Below are 14,432 nucleotides of genomic sequence, written 5' to 3' on the forward strand. Positions count from 1 at the left end.
GGACTAAAGCGTCTGAACCATGCTCCATGGAGGAGGTCTCACTCCGACTGGGGGCAGGGACGTTCACAGCTTCGCATAAGCGAAGAAAGGTCCAGCGGGAAGGAAAATGTCTATTCCTCTCAGCCTAAAGGCCAGGGAAAGGCTGAGCGATAGGCTTCACTGCCAAGAGCGGAAAAGAGTTTCCTCCCGCCAAAAAGCAATAACTCCGTTATTGCTGGAGAAGAGGCCTCAAGGGAAGAGGTATCTCTCCCACGACACCAACCACAGAAGACTCTCCACTTCGTCTGGTAGACCCCTGCGGATGACTATTGCAGGTGACGCGACCTCCGCTCCGCGACTAGCGGGTTGTCTCTTCTTGAGGAGGCGGCGTAGTGTCTCCAGGCGTGAAGCCGAAGCGATGCAACGGCTCGTGAAAGATGTTGTAGTGTGGTTGTCTGAGTAGCCTGTGTCGTGGAAGAAGCTCTCCCGGGAGTTCCGTCAGGGGAAGCAGAGGGTCCGGAAACCGTTCTGCGTATAGTCACAGCGGAGCTCTCAGGGCCATCGAAAGGTTGACAGACAACCTGGTCTTGTTGAGACCCAACAGACAACAATGGTGGGAAGACGCAGGCGTCGATGTTGTCCCATCGTCACCGGAAAGCATCTTGCCAAAGAGTCTTGGGGTCTGAGACTGGGGGGAAGAACAGCGGAAGCTTGAAGTTCCAGGCTGTCGTGATCAGGTCCCCAAACCAGGACTTGCTGGTTACTATAGGCCAAAGACCCCCAGGTACTCTCGATCTGTGAGGCTCTGCTCAGATAGTCGTAGAGAACATTCCTCTGCCCGGAATGAGCGAGCCGATAGTGGTATTGAGAGGACCTAGGATCATCTCAGTATCTCTACTGCAAGATGCGAAAGTATGAAAATGCGCCTCCCTGCTGGTTGGAAAACGCCAGTACCATGAAATCGTCGCGCATGGAGCGACTCAGCAGGATCTGTAGGATCTGTAGAGGGGCCAGACTACGGGCCTTAAGCCTGCCTGAATGATGGGGAGGTACCCTTCAGGTCCTGACCATAGGCCTGAACCGGAACATGCCCCCCCCCCCCCTCTTTTCTTTGACGAGTCCGAGAACAGCATCAAATGTGGGGAAAGGCCGAGAATAACCACTCCCATGCAAGAGGTTCCATAGGTCAACCCATTGCCGGTCTAAATGTTCCACTGGTCCCATAGGGACCAGAAAGTCCGGTTAATCGTTGCTTGGATACCACCGGAAATTGGGCCACCTCACATGGAACTTATCCTGAGGCGACCGTTCGGAACTAGACGGGTCAATGAGGAAAAGAGACCAAGGGAACGTCCCAAGGTAAGGCTGAAAGCTCTCCTTGACTGAGAACAGGTACTGCGACTCTCCTCAGCCTTGCCACAGTCAACTGAAGGGAAAGCTCGGAGAAGGAGGCAACAGCATCTGGTGTTCCCAGGCGGTCACCCATCCAAGTACTAACCAGACCCAACATTGCTTAACTTTGCTGATCGGACGAGAAGCGGTGTTTTCAACGTGGTATGGCCGTTGACTCAATATCATGGCTATATACTCCAGATGTTGAGGCTGAAGTAGAGAAGGCTCCTAGCAAATTACCATGATCCCTCACTCTTGGTAAAGACCCGGAAGCTTGTCCCGGCGTTGAAGAAGGTCGAACTCGAGCCTACCAGAGTTAACCAGACCTCCAAAAAGCGAAGGAGGCAGAAGCCTGCTCCTGAGTGGCCATGAGGAAAGCAGGGAGAGTTCTCTGGAGAAAAACCTGCGATGCCGCGGCGGGATCGCCACACCGCATCTTAAGCAGGAACACCTGTAGTCTAGGCTGAATTCCAAGAGCTTCCTGGAAGATGGATGGAATGGAAACTGGAAGCACCCGTCCTTCCGATCCAGGGCCTAAGGAGTCCTGCAGCCTCGTTACCAGTCTGATCGACTCTGCTGTTCCACGCTGGACGAAGTTTGTTCGACAAACTTGATCAGAGCTGAGAGGTCGACGACGGAACTCCCGTCTCAGATTCTTTCCTACGAGAAAGGATCGACTGAAGAAGCCGGGGGGGTGAAGCCGTCAACGACCCTATGGAGGACCTTCTCCTAAGGCATGGATCCTTCTGCCCAAACGGGCAAACCTCTTGCCGACCCCATGACATAGAGGCCCAGTGACACTGGATTCGCTGACAGTGACGGAGGGATGTATAAGAGCGAGGCGCGATATCCTTGGCTGATCAGGGAGATCGTGCAGGAATCGGCATCGGGAAGCTGTTACCCGGACGAGTAACCTTAGGCATCCCCCCAGCGTGAGACCTGCAAGGGGGGTTGCCAATCCTAGAGTTTGTGAACTCTGCCGCTCCCTCTAGGATTATGTCTCCCCGGGAAAGCCTCCCGTGCTACCTGTCCCTGACAGGAGGGGACTGCTATTGTACACCTTGTCTTAGCTGGCGTAGCCGGCCGATAACTTAGGCTGACAAGGCTGAATGAAGAGGCGTCGGAGACCTGCAGGGTCTGGAAGAAAGCGCCTTGGAGGATTGAAAACGGAAGTCGACTTCCTCGGCACAACAGCTGTCCATGTCTCTGTCCTTGGGCTCAAACAAGCTCTTCCCAAGGATGGAAGAGTGTCTGAGCTTGTCGACATCCACGGATGAGACACCCGAGAGGAAGCCCTCGGTCACTGCGTCTAGATGCTCCAACATCGAGTTTGCCCGCAAGTTCGAAACTTGGCCACGGAATGCAAAGGTGCTTGAGCCCGAGAGGAGGAAAGTACCCATGATATTCCTGGAGCTTCCTTGTACAAAACCTCGGGTTGCAACCAAGGAGGGAAAGGACCTGTTAAGCCCCTTCCACGAGATGGAGAAGAGGAAGGGCTAAACCAGTCACCCCTTGCCCGACGGAGAAATCTCGAACGGAAAGCTCCCTGGCAAGACCCTTCCAGGGAATGACGAGGAGGAAGGGCTAACCCAGGTTCTGGAAAGAAGAATGTTGCTCAGACCTCCCTGAAGATTCTTCCTGCTCTTGCACGTGCCATGCTCTGCGTTTACGGGGTGAAGACCGTGTTCTGGAAATACACGCTCCAGAAGACTCGCCAGGCTGGCCGTGTTGCGAAACCCCAACGAGAATCGCGGTCGCAATCGCCCTGGTGCTCGCGCAATCGTAAATCAATGGTTCGCGCGGGGCCGAACGTGGAAGCGTCCGTGCGCGGGCACGCAGAAGCGCAGACGAAAGTGAGCGAGGGAGCGCAGAAGGAGGGCGAGCGTGGTAGGAAGGGTAAGAGCTGGTGGTCGGAATCCGATAGTTCACAGGCGAGCGATGACCCGTAGGCAAGCAAATGGCTACTGCAGGAACCAAGCCAGCGCTTGCGCGATGGAACGCCGTCGGTTCGCGCGATGGAACGCCGTCGGTTCGCGCGATGGAACGCCGTCGGTTCGCGCGATGGAACGCCGTCGGTTCGCGCGATGGAACGCCGTCGGTTCGCGCGATGGAACGCCGTCGGTTCGCGCGATGGAACGCCGTCGGTTCGCGCGATGGAACACCGTCGGTTCGCGCGATGGAACACCGTCGGTTCGCGCGATAGAACACCGTCAGTTTGCACGCGCGCAGGCGAACATTGGAGCGCATGTGCGCGGACACGTGGGCGTGCGGTCGCGCGGACACGTGGGCGTGCGGTCGCGCAGGCGGTCGGAGGACCGATGGCGCGTAGGCGGGCGATGGCGCGTTGACGAGCGATGGCGCGTCTTGGCGAGCGATGGCCCGTAGGCGAGTGAAGGCGCGTTGGTAAGCGATGGCGCATTGACAAGCGACGGCTCGTTGGCAAGGGACGGCGCGTTGGCGAGCGGTGGTGCGTTAAAAAAAACGCTAGCGCGCAGGCGAAGAATCGCGCGGGCTCGTAGGAGATCGCTGATGCGTAAGAGACAAGGGATGGTTAGCGCGCATCGCGCTAATCAGGAGGCGCGCAGGTGCATCAGGAAGGTGAGCGCTGATGCGAGCTGTCAATCAGGCGATCCTGGACGGTCAGGAAAAACCGTTGGCGCCCATTGGTGCGTGGCAGGAAAGGGCGCGCAGATGTGCGCTGGCGCACAGAAGGACAGAAGTAAAGGTGAGCGCTGGCGAGCAGGAGGAAGATCTACGGCAAGACTCAACTACCGGAGATCGTAGTCCACAGCAGGCAAGCGATAGATCGCTACTGATGGTGTCCAGGTGACCTGTAACGCGTGGAAGATCGATGGCGATCGTTGACGCGCAGGAGATCGCTGACGAGCAGGCGAACGTTGACGCGTCTGTGGTCGCTGGCGAGCTGGTGATCGCTGGCGAGTAGAAGGGTGACGCGTGGAATCCTATGCGTATAGTAGCTTAGAAGCACGCGTAGGCGACCGCGAGCGTTGCTGCGCTGGAGCAGGCTGACGAGCCGGATCGTGAGGGCGAGGAGAAGAAGAGTCATTGTCCAAGACCTGAACCGAAGTCCTAGGTCACGCGGGCGAACGAGGGCGCACAGGGCGCGTATCAGGAACTGGAAGCGCAAGTGCGCTCTGAGGGGCAGGAGATCTAGAGCGCTCAGGAGACCGATGGCGCGCAGGACGCACAACAGGACCAGCAGGATGTTCGGAGTCCTCAAGAGAGCGCTGGCAAGCAGTGGGGCGATGATCATCAGGAGAGCGCTGACGAACAGGAGAGCACTGGCGAACAGGAGACCGCTAGCGATCAGGAGAACGCTGGCGAGCAGGAGAGCGCCTGTGCGCTAACACTGCAGAAGGGCATGCAGGGAAACCCTGACACGCAAGGGAAGCACCCACTCGTGGGAGGCAACCCTTTGCCCCGAAGGGACCGTTGCCCGTCAGATGACGAGGTCAGACTGCTGTCCATCTGCACCAGGCGGAAGGTCAGGAAGGCGTTGGAGATCGATCCCCGGAGAGATCTAAGGAGGTAGGAGCTGCAGGCTGCATACGGAGAAGATTCAAAAAGGCGCCTCTTAGCACCCTTATAGGGAGACGGGAGGCCCTTACGACGTAGCGGACGGTGAGCCTTACGGAGAAGGCGGCCAACAGCAACAACAGCAGAAGAGTCCTCCGAAGAGGAGTCTCTATGAGTGTACTCCCTCGCGAACGAAAGAGAAACACTTCGTGGAAGAGACGGGTCAGCCAGTGACCTAAAAAGAGCCATCCTCCGAAGAGGGGCTCCTGCAGTTGCCCAGCCCCTTGAGCATAACTGCAGGTGCGACCACTCAGCACCAAGAGCATAGTCGCACGAAATAAAGGCAAGAGGAGAAACCCCCAAAGGGGAAAAACCTCAAGCCTGGACAGGAAAACTTCCCTCGGAAGGAAAGTTACCCACCCAAGGAGGCGAGCCTCCTGAGTGTTCTAAAATGAACTGGAGAGCTGTCAATCGTCACGGGAATACTTCCAGGAGAAGGAGACACGCCCCTGACGAAGATCTATAGGGGAGGCAGCAACAGCCGAATCCCCAGGCCTCAACAAGACAGCTCACTCCGTTGTCACATTACAGAAACAAACTAGATCGGTAACTGTGAAAAATAAAAACAAAAATCATTAGTTAACATTCATTCCCCCGAGAAGACTCCGAAGAGGAATCCCGAGGGAAAAGAACACAAGAATTACACAACAGGCACGTGCCCTCACAACCACTTACACTCACGGAAGGAGAGCTGTAACCAACACAGAATTATAACAATTATAATTATGTAACTATGTAATTATGTAATTTAAAAATGAATGAACACTAAATAAAGAACGAAAACCCCGAAAGGAATCATTCTACAAAAGCTGAAAATCAACAAATACAATTAGATTCATAAACTAATTGAGACAAAACGTACGGCGTAGCAACCCCACCCACACGGGAAGGAAGCTACTCAGAGGTAGTAAGGTAACGTAGTAAAGGGTGAACGACCTCAAAAGAGAGAGAGAGAAAGACCGTAGTCAAACTCGATCGCGACCCATGAAATTACACCGTGGTGGCCTAACTGCCGAGGGCTCCACGGAGATATCGTACACTACACACACAAGCACAAACTCTGAAAAGGAAACTTACTGATATCTATACTCAAATATATACATAAACACGAAAAAATGTCTACATATATATTGAGTAAAAGAAAAGTAAGTGATTAAGTAAAGACAAAACAAAAAATGGCTGCCAAGCGAGGACGAAGACAGAGACGCTTGTCCATTGTCCGAGCGAAAAGTGAAGAGGTACATTTCACCGGTGTGTGAGGGAGGGAGGGGTAGCAAGCTACCCCTCCCCCTACCCCTGCTAACTAGCGCGGGGTAGGAAACCCTCGTTAAAATCTAATGGCTCGTCATTTCAGCTACGCCGAAAGTAATACCCAATGTAAATAGCGTGGTTTGTATTTCGGTTACGGAACAAAGATGTATTCATAACCTCCTGATATGACAAATTCGTAGATAATTTGTATATTTCCTAACTATACAAACCTTAGCTATTTAATAGGGGTGTTACTATCGGCGTAGCTGAAATGACGAGCCATTAATTTTTAACGAGGGTTAACTACCCATACCACTAGTTAGCGGGGGTAAGGGAGGGTAGCTTGCTACCGGCCCCCCCTCACACACCTGTAATTGAGCTCACTTTGCTTGGAGGTAGGACTTCAAGGGGGATAGGGCTGGCATTTAAGTTTGCTTAAATAGTTATGGTTTGTATTGGTAGGAAAAATACAAATTATCTATGAATTTGTCATTTGTTCTGTAACTCACCCATTAGGAAGGGTGGACGTCCCTGCCAGTCTGGCTTTTTGGCTTTGCCTGGGGCTCCTTATCTGAGTGTGTTAGCACTCAAGAAATAAGGAGCCCCTGCACCTCGCTAAAACCTTGCCACGCAAGGACTGCGGCCTACGCAAGCTGTGTGTGAAGGTATGAAGAAGTGTGACTCGTCCTAAAAAGTTGTTCTTAAGTTCTTTAGATGGAAACTTATAGACTAGGACTTTCCCAATACCACCTCGTCAGGGTATGGGGGCGTAACAGTATTAACACTAGGAACACAAGGGAGCATGGTTTACCTGCAGTGGTTTGAGGTCAGCTATGCAGAGAACCCAGGATGCTGCTTTCCTCAAGGGAGGGGATGATGAAGAAAAGAATAAGGGCCAGTCAAACCTTTTCATTCATGCAGACTAAAACCGGGTAACAATGCCCTCAACCTTCTGCTACTTGTCCAATAAGGATCTTGAGGTTTTAAACCAGCTGTTGTGCAGCCACCAAAGGACCGATAGAGAAAGTATCAAGTCTCCTGTGGATCACGTCTTGCAGGTAGTGGGTTTCCACACCCCAGCTTGAAGAACCTGCGTCACTGAAAAATTTCTTTTGAAGGCAAGGGGAGGTTGCTATGCCCCTGACATCATGTGCTCTGCGGCGACGTGACGGTGGAGGGTCTGGATTAAGTGCCAGGTCAATGACCCTGCAAATCCATGCAGAGATGGTGTTCTTGGTGACCCTCCTCTTAGTCCTTCCTGTGCTGACGAATAGTGCTGGCACACGAGGACGGGCTGTGGCTGTTCTCTTGAGGTACAGCCTCAAGCTCCTTATTGGGCATAGTAAGAGATGGTCTGGGTCATCTGTTACAGTACAGAGACTAGAAATACGGAAGGAGTCGAATCGAGGATCCACTACTCCTGGGTTCTGAGTCTTAGCAATAAACTCAGGGACAAAGCTGAATGTTACCTCCCCCCATCCCCTTGAATGGGCATGTCATAGGAGAGACCATGAAGTTCGCTGACTCACTTGGCCGAGGCCAAAGCTAGAAGGAACACCGTCTTCCAAGTTAGGTGGCGATCTGATGCCTGGCGTAATGGTTCAAAGGGAGGTCTCTTAAGAGACCTGAGAACTCGAACCACGTTCCAAGGGGGAGGTTTCACTTCCGACTGAGGGCAGGTAAGTTCATAACTCCGTATGAGTACAAAAAGTTCTAGCGATAAAGAAATGTCCATTCCTTTCAGCCTGTAGGCGAGGCTTAAGGCTGAGCTATAGCCTTTCACTGCCGAGACCGATAGGCACATTTCATCACGCAAATACACGAGGAACTCCGCTATTGTTGGAATGGTGGCATCGAGTGGAGAGATACCCCTTCCACGACACCAACCACGGAAGACTTTCCACTTTGCCTCGTAGATTACTGCTGATGACTTCCGCAAGTGTCCACACATCCTGATCGCAACCTGTTACGAAAATCCTCTCTCAGAGAGGAGATGCTGGATAGTCTCCAAGCGTGAAGTCGTAATGAAGCTACAGCTTTGTGGAAGATGTTGGCGTGTGGTTGTTTGAGTAAATTGTGTCGTGGAGGGAGTTCTCTTGGCGGCTCCGTTAGGAGTTGCAGAAGGTCCAGGAACCATTCTGTGTGATGCCATAGCGGATCTATGAGGGTCATTGAAAGATTGACCAATGTTCTGGTCTTGTTGAGTACCCTTCTCATCACACAGAATGGGGGAAAGGCGTAAACGTCGATGTTGTCCCACCGTTGTTGGAAAGCATCTTGCCAGAAAGCCTTGGGGTCTGGGACTGGAGAACAGTACAGCGGGAGCTTGAAGTTCAGGGCTGTTGCGAAGAGGTCCAAAGTCGGAGAACCCCACAAAGTCAGGACTTTGTTGGCTGCTAGATGATCCAAAGACCACTCGTTACTCACTATCTGAGATGCTCTGCTCAGGTTGTCGGCGAGCACATTCCTTTTGCCTGGAATAAAGCGTGCCGATAGTGGTATTGAGTGGATTTCAGCCCATCTCAGTATCTCTACTGCTAGATGAGATAGTTGCTGCGAAAAAGTACCTCCTTGTTTGTTGATGTAGGCCACTACTGTGGGGTTGTCGCTCATCACCACCACAGAGTGACTTGCCAGGAACTGTTGGAACTGTTGAAGGGCCAGAAAGATGGCCTTTATGTGGAGGTACTTTTCTGACTCTGACCAAAGGCCTGAGGTTGTGTGGTGCAGCGCGTGGGGCCCCCACCCTTTTTTTGAAGCGTCTGAAAACAGCATCAAATCCGGGGGGAGGACGAGAAGATCCACTCCCTTTCGTAGGTTCTCATCTGCCACCCACCACTGGAAGTCTGTCAGTACCGCAGGTCCCATGGGGATATGGATGTCCGGGGAGTCGTAAGCTTGATTCCGCCGGGACTTGAGTCTCTACTGGAGGGATCTCATCCTGAGGCGACCATTGGGAACTAGACGGGCCAGCAAAGAAAGGTGACCGAGGAGACATAACCATGATTGGGCTGGAAGTTCTTCTCATCTGAGAAAAGGTTTTGCGACCTTCTTCAGCCTTGCTATCTTGTTGTCTGATGGGAAGGCTTTGTGGAGAGTGGTGTCTATAATCATGCCTAAGTATACCAGTCTTTGAGTGGGAAGCAGGGAAGACTTCTCGAGATTTACCATGATCCCCAGATCTTGGCAAAGTATCAGAAGTTTGTCTCGGTGTTGAAGAAGGGTTGACACAGAGTCTGCTAGGATTAACCAGTCGTCCAGATAATGGAGGAGACGGATGCCAATCCTGTGTGCCCAAGATGATACTAGGGTGAACACTCTGGTGAAGACTTGTGGTGCTGTGGAAAGACCGAAGCACAGCACCTTGAACTGGTATTTTCTGTTGTCCAGGCTGAATCTTAAGTACTTCCTTGAAGACGGATGGACTGGGATCTAGAAGTACGCGTCCTTTAGGTCCAGTGTGCACATAGAAGTCTTGCTGTCTTACTGCTAGTCTGACCGTGTCTGCCGTCTCCGTGCTGAACGCAGTTTGTTTGCCAAACTTGTTTAGAGCTGAGAGGTCGATGACAGATCTCCAGCCTCCAGAAGCCTTCTTTACAAGAAAGAGTCGACTGAAGAAGCCTGGGGATCCGTCGAGGACCTCTTGGAGAGCGCCCTTCTTCAACAGGGTCTGGACTTCTGCCCGAAGGGCTTGCCCCCTTGCCGATCCCATGGCAAGGGAGTTCAATGACACTGGATTCGTCGTCAGGGGAGGTAGAGATGTTATGAACGGGACACGATATCCTAGACTGATCACGGAGATTATCCAGGAATCGGCCCCGAGTTGCTTCCACCTATTTGAGCAACTTTGTAGGTATCCCCCCTAGTGGAAATGCAGGAGGACAGCCTATCCTAGCATTTGCTCTCTCTAGGATATTTGCCTCCCCTGGAGGACTTTTTGCCTTTCCTTTCTTTGACAGGAAAGGGTTTAGACACCATCGTCTTCGCTGCTGTTGTCGTCGTAGTGGTCTTGGCTGGACGGGCTGCTGTGGTGCTGGAGGCTTATAGGGCTTGGATGTTAAAGCCCTATGAAGGAAGGAGTCTTGATGTGACTTCCTCCACCTCTCAGCGGCATGTTCCACATCCTTAGGCTCGAATAGAAAAGACCCCTCCATGGAGGAATGTCTGAGCCTATTGATCTCGGCGCTAAGGACCTTCTGATGGAATCTCTCAGCTACTGCAGCACGACATTTCAGGATGGTATTTCCCCACAAATTCGAGACTTGGCGGGCCAGAAACTCGATCGTGCGAGTACCTGCGAGAAGGAAGGTTTCCATAGATTTCCTGGTACGTTTCTGGGAGAAATTCGCAGAACGTATCAGGATACCTAAGGTCCCCAACCAGATATCGAGCCACGAAATAGCTTGCATAGCACACTTCTCGAACTTCTCCTGGATGAGGATCTCGGCTGCCGAGAACGAGACCTGCCGGTTGGAGAGTCTCTCAAGAGGGACTCCCCTGGTTAGCTCTTGCAGCGAGTGAAGTGGAAGCGCTAAACAAGGCTCCTCTAGGATCTCGAAGTACCTCCTCTGTTGTACGCGAGGAGGTGGGAGGAGCTTGTTTGTGGTACCGGAATGGTTGGAGGAGGACATCTCGGAGAGCTGCTGGGAGATCTTAACCCTGGTACTCTTTACCCCTTGAGACCAGGGCAGGGCTGCACTGGTCTTAAAGGGCTTTTGAGTACCAAAGATGCGGTCTAAGACCGTGTCTTTGCCCTCTCAAGGAAGGATCTCTGGGTCGGAAAATCCGTTGAGAGCCCTCATTAGAGTCAGAACTACCCAAAACGTGTGTTCTGACTCTTGCTGGTCTACTCCTGTTGTAGAACTTGCAGCGAGGTCTCCTTCTATCCCCGATGTCTCTTCTTGGGGAGAATCGCGGACATTCCCTGAGTGGCTAGCTGGCTCCATCCTAGCCCTAGTGGACTTAGGCAATGTTTTAGAGTCTTTGGATTCCTTCCTGGGAAGGATGTAAGACTCCAAAATTGAAGAGGGTGGCATGTTTCTTCCAATCCCTGACTGTGTGGAACTCTCGGCGTGAAGAGAGGTTTCCTCCATTGGTGCGATGGGGGAAAGTCTCTCTTCACGTGATTCCCTTGGAGACGGGAAATCTTCATCTGAAAGGGAAGGAGAGGCAGTCAGAGGAATAGGAGGAACTTGCTTCGAAGGTCTGTGTGGAGTCAGCTTCGTCTTCGGGGAAGTGACCGCGTCCAGAACTCCTCTTTTCCTCTTCAGTGGGGTAGACGAAGCCCTAGTTCCGTGTCCCAAATGAGAGAGGACAGGCTTGAAAGCCTGAGCTACGGCTCTGATCAGGGCACTGAACCAGGGCTGTTGGCTGACAGACGCACTGTCAGACATACCCCTTGAAGGGAAAGGGACTAAAAGATCCCTGGGAGGAGTCACTGGAACAGGTGGGTTTGCCTGTGGTAGCTTTGGGATCCTGAACCCCTCTGGAAGTTTCCCTTCTCCCACAATGAGCGGTGGTATGCGCTTGCGCGAAGGGGAATGACGTGATGGCGACCTTGCTGGACGTCGTTCATTGTGCTGCGTAGGCTCACGCGTGGGGAAATATTGACGCTCACACGAGGGAGAATAATGGCACTGGCGCGAGGGAGAATAATGGCGCTGGCACGAGGGAGAATATTGGGGCTCGCGTGTGCGCGCGGGAGAATATTTGCGTGCAGGAAAATTACGATGTGAGCACGGGCCAGTGTTCGCGCGCATCTGCTAAAGGCTTGGGGCGTGCGCGCAGGAGAATGTCCCTTAGCACGCAGGCGCGTAGTAGATTCATACTAGGCGCGCGGAAGAGCGAGAGAATGTTGGTGCGCATCCCTAGGAGAGGGTTGGCTAGCATGCGCATGGCACGCACGTATATCCTTGTGGATGCGCGCAGGAGGAGGCTGGCGCGCAGGTGAGCGATGGCGCGTTGGCAAAGGATGGCGCGCGGGTGAAGGCAGCATGGCTGACTCATCTGTAAGCCTGCTAACAGGAGAAAGTTGGCGCGCGGGTGAAGGCAGCATGGCTGACTCATCTGTAAGCCTGCTAACAGGAGAAAGTTGGTGCGCAGGTTTTACCTGGCGCGTAGGATGGTGCGCAGCATGGCGCGCAGGAGAGTACAATGTATGCTCGTGTGCAGGAGAATGTTGGCGCGCGGGAGAGCGCTCGTGCACGGGAGAGCGCTGTTACGCAGGAGAACGATGGCGCGCAGGTAATTTGCGCGCAGAAGAAAGTTGGCGTGCAGGTGGGCGCTGTAAGCACAGGGCGCGTGGGCGCAGTGTGCGCCGGATGCGCAGGTGAGCCCTGGCGTGCAGGAGATCGTTGGTGCATGTGCACATGAGGGCACACATAGGGCGTGGTGGAGCTATGCTCTTGTTGGCGCATATGCACATGTTGGCACGGACGCACTTGATGATGCTCTATGTTAGGGCGAGAAGGATGATCAGCGCGGTGTAGTGATGGGGCCTGACGAGCTACTGATGAGCGCTGGTCAGGTTTCGTGGGCGCGTAGCGCGTAAACTGTTGGCGCGCAATAGCACATTCAGGTGGAGCCTTATTAGGCCCATGCAGGAATGGCGGCGGCAGGTCGGCAGGTCTGTCGGGTGGAAGGTCGACATGTCCTTTAAAAGGACGACCTTCCACCGAAGGAGATCGCGAATGATCTGCAGAGAGGTCCAGGACCAATGCAAGTGCAGTGATGGATGATCGGTCTAGAGGCTCCTCTGCGGGGGACTGCATAGAAGACGTTGAACCAAAGAGGCACCTCCTCACCGTAGGTGAAGGAAGGCCTCTATGGCGAAGAGGAAGGGGAGCCTTCCGACGGATGCGCCCTCTGGGGGCCGTTGGATCAGCAAGCTGACCTTCAGCAGTCCTCCAAAGAGGAGTGTCAGTAAGTGAACTACAGTACCCCAAGGGAAAGAAACACTAGCAGGAGAGACTGACGATAGACTTAGTTTCCCCCTCGTGGGATGATCAGGAACAGGGGAAACTAAGCCGTCAGCTACCGTAGAGTCTGGAGTGGAAGAGGAGATAGGTGAAACCGCATTGGATACCTCTGACACCACAAGGTCAACAAGAGACAGAGGATCAACCTCTGACGGTGACGACGATTGCTTGACAGCAGCACTCAATCGGATGTAATTAAGCAAAACCTCCTTGGAGGGCGAACCCGTAAGCCCCAAGGAGGACCAAAGCTGAAAAAGGGAGGTTAGTGACATGTCCTCCTCCAGGGGGAGAGGTGGAGTTGCTTCGCTAGGGGAAGCAACGTCATCTCACGAGACCCGAGGCTGGTTAGAAATAATTCGGTCTATGCTACCACTCGACGGTCTCTCGAAAGAGACCGACCGAGTGGGAGCTTCTGAGGAGGTTTGGGCAATGGAAGAAGAGGCTAACTAGCAGTGTGGGTAGTAAACCCTCGTTAAAAATTAATGGCTTGTCATTTCAGCTACGCCGAAAGTAATACCCCTATTGAATAGCGTGGTTTGTATCCCAGTTGCGGAACAAACCTAGGTTCAGGAAAGAAGGTTAGAAGGGGAACCTCAGATTAGCTCATATTCCTATGTTTGTTTACAGGCATGAAAATAAATATGTTATTTTTATTAATAAAATAAATTTTTGAATATACTTACCCGATAATCATGTAGCTGTCAACTCCGTTGCCCGACAGAATTCTATGGAGGGATACGCCAGCTATCACAATACTAGAAGGGGGTGTATTTACCAGCGCCACCTGTGGCCAGGTACTCAAGTACTTCTTGTTGACACCTCCTCAATTATTCCTCGGTCCACTGGTTCTCTATGGGGAGGAAGGGAGGGTCGATTAAATCATGATTATCGGGTAAGTATATTCAAAAATTTATTTTATTAATAAAAATAACATTTTTCAATATTAAACTTACCCGATAATCATGTAGCTGATTCACACCCAGGGGGGTGGGTGAAAACCAGTGTACAAGATTAAAGGATAGCTAAGTATCCCATATTTCATATAATCAGTTATCCACAATAACAATGAAATAATAAGTACCTGGTAAGGAAGTCGACTTGAACCGTTACTCTGCCTTTAATAAGATCGTCTTCCTTACTGAGCGCAGCGTTCCTCTTGGGAGGCTGAATCAACTCAAAGGTGCTAAAGTATACAGGGCTGCAACCCATACTAAAGGACCTCATCACAACCTTTAA

At 52.5% G+C, this 14,432-nt stretch overlaps 2 protein-coding genes and 1 non-coding gene across 3 annotated transcripts in view; 2 read left to right on the forward strand and 1 right to left on the reverse strand.

The window, feature by feature from the left end:
• Window positions 1-14,432, forward strand: part of LOC137634918 (protein bric-a-brac 1-like) — a 490,670-nt gene that overhangs the window by 293,793 nt on the left and 182,445 nt on the right. The window lies entirely within an intron of this gene.
• Window positions 1-14,432, forward strand: part of LOC137634863 (uncharacterized) — a 32,972-nt gene that overhangs the window by 8,702 nt on the left and 9,838 nt on the right. The gene's annotated exons all lie outside the window — the stretch shown is intronic.
• LOC137635035 (5S ribosomal RNA) lies at window positions 1,429-1,547 on the reverse strand. Its single transcript, XR_011042604.1, has one exon. It is a non-coding gene; the product is annotated as a 5S ribosomal RNA (ribosomal RNA).

This window comes from Palaemon carinicauda, chromosome 45, assembly GCF_036898095.1.
Source record: "Palaemon carinicauda isolate YSFRI2023 chromosome 45, ASM3689809v2, whole genome shotgun sequence".
Lineage (NCBI taxonomy): Eukaryota > Metazoa > Arthropoda > Malacostraca > Decapoda > Palaemonidae > Palaemon > Palaemon carinicauda.